At 45.0% G+C, this 6,666-nt stretch overlaps 1 protein-coding gene across 1 annotated transcript in view; it reads left to right on the forward strand.

Annotated features, from left to right (window-relative positions):
• LOC122808176 (arf-GAP with coiled-coil, ANK repeat and PH domain-containing protein 3-like) overlaps positions 1 to 6,666 on the forward strand; it is a 211,946-nt gene that overhangs the window by 92,921 nt on the left and 112,359 nt on the right. The gene's annotated exons all lie outside the window — the stretch shown is intronic.

Genomic DNA, 6,666 nt, shown 5'->3' on the forward strand with positions numbered 1-6,666 from the left:
TTACAAATGGGTTGTCCTGTCATCAGGCAGCCCTTCGGTCGGCCGGATTCCAAAGTCTGGGTCTGGCTTCGGCTGGTGTCGCACTTCACCCGACGTCATTGCGGCAGTTCTTCGGGTATAAAGGCATCAGCCGACGCCATTTTCCTCAGTCTTTCTTGCCGCGTGGCGCCCGAAGCAGAAGCTGTTCGCAAGTGCCGGTCGGTCAGATCCAGAGATTACTACTACCGAATATTACTTCGAAGACTTCTAAAAAGCTAAGTACCCCGTTGGGGACTCTTTCTTGCCTCAGCCGATGTCAGAGAAAGTGAATTACTGTTTATCTTGTGGGAAACAAATACATCATAAAGATTTCCACTCCTATTGCATACATTGTTTAGGCCCAGACCACGACGTAGCAGCTTGTCTAGCCTGTACCTCTTTTAACCGACGGACGCTTAGACGTCGGTCGGAGTTTGCTGAACAGATTTTCGGCTCCGATTTTGCTTATATTATGCCGTCGGATCCTCCGACTACGCAAATTACCAAAAAACGCAAAGAAAAGGACCGACACTCGCGGTCCGCGGTTTCGGCCGAAACCGCGGTTAAGCAAACCGCAAGTGTCTCGGTTTCGGCCGAAACCGAGCAAGCGGTTCTTTCTTCAGCCGAAATCATGCCTTCTACCGAGCCCTCTTCTAACCTGGTAGAAACGGCTTCTGAAATCCAACCTTCTGTTGCGGTTTCACAGGATTTATCAGACACCATTCCCCTGGATATTTCAACTCCTGCACGTGGAGCTGCTAGGCCTCCTGCAGCTATGTCTATTAAGGCCTTTGCCAGGGCTAAAGCAGCCAAAGCATCAAAAACGGTGCCTGCCAAGCCCCCCTCCAGCTCCCATATGCTTACTTTGGCTGAGGATCTCATCTCCTTAATTTGTGGAGCCCAGCCTCATCCAGACAGGGCCTCTCTCCCTCCTCCAGAAAAGAGGCCTAGAGCAGAGCCCCCTGAGCCAGTATCCACAGATGATTCCTCTGATGACTCAGAACATACAGACCCTCCTGAGGCTGCTTTTTCTCCTTACGAAGACTCTGATGCTGAGGAGTCCATCCCTTCAGCCTCTCCTCCTGAGGAATTTTCCTTTGGGGAAACCTTGCATGCCATGAGGGAACAATTTCAGTGGCAGGGCCAAAATTTCTCAGACTCCAGAAAAAGGCTTAGGACCTTTCTACATTTGCCACAGCATAGGCCTTTAGCTATACCTCCAGTGCTTTCTGTTGTTGATGATGCATTTAATGATGCTTGCACTGCTCCTGATTCATTACCTCCGGCTCCTGCTAAGCCCGATAGGTTCTACAGGGTCCCGGACACTCATCACCATTTATATAAGGCTCCTTTTGCAGATCCAGAGACTATCTCCCAGGGTCCTAAAGCTGTAGCAGCTACTTCTACTAAAAACCCCGTGCCGTCTGAAAGGGAATCCAGGTCCTTAGAGAGATGGTGCAAAATGTTTACACCTCTGCTACTTTGTCAGCTAGAGCTTTGAACTGCCAATTTCATATGATTCAATATCAAGAGTTTATGCTTGACCAGTTGACTAAAAAGCTGTCCTCTGAAGAATCTTTAGATAAGAAATATGTTCAAGAAATGGTACATAACATACAGCAGGTTAGTAACCATTCTTTAAAATGTGGCTATGATGCACTGGAGGCTTCCTTTAGATCCGCCATGACTGGCACAGTTATCAGGAGACATGCTTGGCTGAAAGAACAGGCACTACCAGACCATGTCAAATCGAAGCTTTTGGATGCACCTATGGACAAGGTCAATTTATTTGGTTCCCCTGCGCAGCAGGTACTAAAAAAGATGGAAGAGAAGGCAAAATCTGTACAAACAGTGAAAGATTTCTTACAAGTTCAACCTCCAAGGTTTAGCAGGAACTGGCCCTCCAAGAATTGGTCCTTTCCGGACTCCTCTAGGGCACAAAGAGGCAGGAATAGGCACTCAAGAGGCAGAAACCAAACCAGAGGTGCCTACAGGGGATGCCAGTGGCAAGGTAACAACCAGCGAGGCACGGATGCAGCCACCACCACTACAACAACTCAATCACAGTGACTTGGCGGTGGCACCGCCTACCAGGGAACAACTGGAAGCACCCTTAGGCGGAAAGCTAGCCTTATTTTCAAAGAACTGGCATTGCATCACAAGAGAAAAATGGATTTTACAAATTATAGACCAAGGTTACAGGTTCCATTTCCATACTCTACCAAGAAAGAGAGGAATGCCAAATCTGCCACCTACTCAAAGGACAGAAGCTCTAAAGCAAATATCTCAATTATTAAGAATGAGAGCTGTGGAAAAGGTACCATCTTTGGAGCAAGGAAAGGGATTTTACTCCAGACTCTTCCTGGTACCAAGAAAAGAAAACAAATGGAGGCCTATTCTAGACCTGTCCGCTTTAAACACATTCCTCATTGTTCCAAAATTCAAAATGCTGACCCTACAGCAGCTTCTTCCCATGCTGGGCAAGGAGTCTTGGCTGGTAACTCTAGATCTCAAGGAGGCATACCTGCACGTCCCCATAAGACCAATTTGCAGAAGACACCTCAGATTTCTTGCAGGATCAGAGCATTATCAATTCTCAGCATTGCCCTTTGGCTTATCTACTGCGCCCAGAGTGTTCACGAAATGCCTGGCATCAGTAATCGCTCATTGCAGACTTGAAGGGATTCAAATCTATCCCTACCTGGACGACTGCCTGATACAAGCGGACAACAAAATCAAACTAACAGAAGACCTACAAAGAGTCATTTACCTGCTGCAAGCCCTGGGATATACAGTCAATATAAAGAAGTCAAGGCTGATTCCATCCCAAAGAATAACCTTTCTGGGTGCAGAACTGGACACATCAAAACAAATGGCATCCTTAACTGCAGAAAAGAAAGAGCAGCTTCCTCTCTACTTCTTGGCATTAACAAAGCAGAACCATCTAACTGCAAGAAAAGTGCTGCAAGCTCTAGGCTTCATGGCATCCTGCATAATACTGGTCCCTCATGCCAGGCTGCATATGAGAAAGCTACAATGGTACCTAAAGAATTTGTGGTCTCAACACAAGCACAGCCTAGAAACCAAAATTCCAATGATTCCCTGCCTGAAGAAAGAGTTCCTATGGTGGGCTCAGGCATGCCAATCAAACTCAGGATTGCCCTTCTGCAAAAGTCAACCAAGACAAACCATCACGACAGATGCCTCAGACCTCGGTTGGGGGGCACACATGCTGGACAAGTGCATTCAAGGCCTATGGACTCAAGACCAGCTGCATCTGCACATAAATCTAAAGGAAATGATGGCAGTAAAATTGGCAATCCAGGCATTCAGACCTTTTCTCCAAGAAGGTCAGTTGATGATAAGGACAGACAACACCACAGTTATGTGGTACATCAACAAACAGGGAGGCACGCACTCATATCCTCTATGCCGGCTGGCACTGGACCTATGGGATGTGGCTCTGAGCTACAACATTCAGTTACAAGCAATTTATGTACCAGGGAAGGAAAACATACTAGCAGACATATCAAGCAGAACTACAACAGATGCCCACGAATGGATGCTGCATCCGGGCATCTTCAAAACCATCACAAGAGAATGGGGATTACCACAAATAGACTTGTTTGCATCCCCACTCAATCACCAGCTAAAGAAATTCTGCACAAGGACGTACCACCCACTTGCTTGGAAGGTGGACTCCCTATCTTTCAGTTGGAAAAGCCTGACGCATTCCCACCACTTCCTTTGATGCACAAGGTGCTTCTGAAGATCAAAGAGGAACGTCCGAGGATCATTCTGATAGCTCCAGACTGGCCAAGACAACATTGGTATCCATTGCTGAGGAGCATGTCCCGGGAACAAAGATGGACACTGCCCCTGATCCCATTACTGTTAACACAGAACAGCTACAACATCCTGCATCCAAACCTGAAAACTCTGCAGCTAACTGCCTGGAACATTACATGACAACAGTTAACCCAAATTTATCCCAAAGGGTTAAGGACATAATCCTGGAGGCTCGTAGACCTTCAACAAGAAAGAATTATGCAGCAAAATGGAAAAGATATCTCATTTGGAGTACTGCAAAGGGGCAAGATGTGACACTGGTGAACATAGCCAACATCCTGGAGTACTTGGCAGAGCTCTTCCATACAGGCCTGTCCTACTCTTCCATCAAGATACATGCCTCAGCTATTTCTGCAGAATACAGCTTGGATCCTCCTGTCTTCTCGCATCCTCTGCTCAGACAGTTTCTGAGAGGAATTAAAAATGTGAAACCTCCCAGAAAACCTCCATTGCCAGCATGGGACTTGAACTTTGTGCTAGAAAAATTGACACTTCCCCCTTTCGAACCAGCAGCAACAGCAGAATTACAATACTTATCCTGGAAGACTGCATTCCTGCTGGCAATAACTTCAGCAAGAAGGGTCTCTGAACTACAGGCATTGATGGCAGTGCAACCCTTCCTGATCTTCCATCAAGATAGTGTCCATGAGAACAAATCCTACATTTATGCCTAAGGTGGTATCCAGAGTCTCTTTAAATCAGGCTATCCACCTTCCTACATTCTTCCCCAACCCACAGAACAGGGGAGAAAGGCTACTACATACCTTGGATGTACATAGACAATTACGCTACTACCTGGACAGGACAAAAACCAATAGAAAAACTGACCAGCTTCTGGTAGCATATGCAACAGGAAAGGAAGGAAAACCAATTTCAAAACAGACAATCTCCAAATGGATAGGAAATTGCATTAGATTTTGTTACTCCTACCATGGAAAGAAAACTCCAGAGAACATCAGGCCTCACTCCACAAGGGCTACAGCCACTACTACAGCTTTCTTACGAGGAGTGGCTACCAAGGACATTATAGAGGCTGCTACTTGGACCTCCGTGCATACATTTGCCAAGCATTCTAATTTACCTTTATACTCTAGATCCCGAGCTGGTTTTGCCACTGCTGTTTTGCAAGGGATCCTAACTACACCATAATCTCTACTCATTTCCTCCTCCCCTAGCTTAGCTATGGTATTCTACCCATTTGTAAAGACTGCAGATGCATCCTTGAAGGACATAGTACAGTTTTGTACCTACCATAAATGTAGATGTCCGATAGGAATGCATAGTCAGGATTACCCTCCCTCCTTCCCCTCTGAGGTACTCCTAGGGTATTTGCCAACCTTCAGCTAGCTTGGGGGGGATCTATTATGGTGTATTTGTTTGTATATATGTACATACATGCTTATTTTGTGTGTTGCTGTCTACTATTTGGAAACTTTGGCATTTATCCAAATTTAGCCATCCAAGAGGGCACCTGGCATCTGGGGCAAGAAACACTGAGGAAAATGGCATCGGCTGATGCCTTTATACCCGAAGAACTGCCGCAATGACGTCGGGTGAAGTGCGACACCAGCCGAAGCCAGACCCAGACTTTGGAATCCGGCCGACCGAAGGGCTGCCTGACGACAGGACAACCCATTTGTAAAGACTGCAGATGCATTCCTATCGGACATCTACATTTATGGTAGGTACAAAACTGTACTTTTTGCATCCATCTTTGTCTGGATTCAACCCAATAAGAATATGGACTGGATTGACTACATTTACTATAACCAGCAGCGTTTTGTGAACTATACCAAAGATGCATTAAAAGGTATTGCTGAACAACTGGAGGCCACTTCGCAGGTGGCATGGCAGAATCGAATTGCATTGGATATGCTCCTGGCCAAAGAAGGAGGAGTTTGCAAGATGTTTGGGACTTTCTGTTGTACATATATTCCGAATAACACTGCCCCTGATGGCAGCATCACTCGAGCTTTGAAAGGTTTGGAGATGTTATCTGAAGAATTGGCAGAGAACTCTGGGGTAAATAATCCCTTTACAGACTTTCTACGAGCGTGGTTTGGAAAATGGAGTCATCTCATCAGCAGTTTCCTGGTGTCCGTCCGAGTCGCTGTGGCTATCGTGGTGGTATGCGGTTGCTGTTGTATACCCTGTATCAGAGGTCTTCTACAAAGACTGGTTGATACTGCTGTTACGAAGACGATGTACCAGCAGTTGCAACAGACTGGTGAAAGTGAATGCATTGAAATGTGACTTTTGTAAATGTTTGAAGTTTAAAAGTTTGTCTTGCAAATGAAGTAATGTATGCAAAGAAAAACTTAGTTTTTACTATATATTGCTGAAATAAAAAGACAAATAAAAGTGTTTTGAGGGGGGAAATGTTAAGAGAAAAAGTTTTAAAACACATTATTATTATTTGTCTCTTTCTCCCATCTAGCAAAATGAATATGCTATTTGCTGAAGTGTTGGTAAGAAAAGGTCATTGAACCATGTTTATTAAAGATGGGCTTTACCTATGATAGATGTAGTTTGCTTATGAACTTGAATAACACCTGTTTTCTATACTTCTGAATAAGAGTTAATTTACTGAGGCAGGCTCTGGAAAATTCCAGCTACCACTGTGGTTTTGAGGTAAACGTTCTGCACTAACTGTGGTTTTGAGGTAAACATTCTACACTAGCTGTGGTTTTGAGGTAAAACATTCTTTTCTGAGGTAAATTGTGATCCTAGATGTTTTTCATAGCCAACTGTCAACTGTTAGAAATGTAACAAAAGCTATTTTGGCTAGTAACAGGAAAG

This window comes from Protopterus annectens, chromosome 8.part0 (assembly GCF_019279795.1).
Source record: "Protopterus annectens isolate FY-2018-M chromosome 8.part0, PAN1.0, whole genome shotgun sequence".
NCBI lineage: Eukaryota > Metazoa > Chordata > Ceratodontiformes > Protopteridae > Protopterus > Protopterus annectens.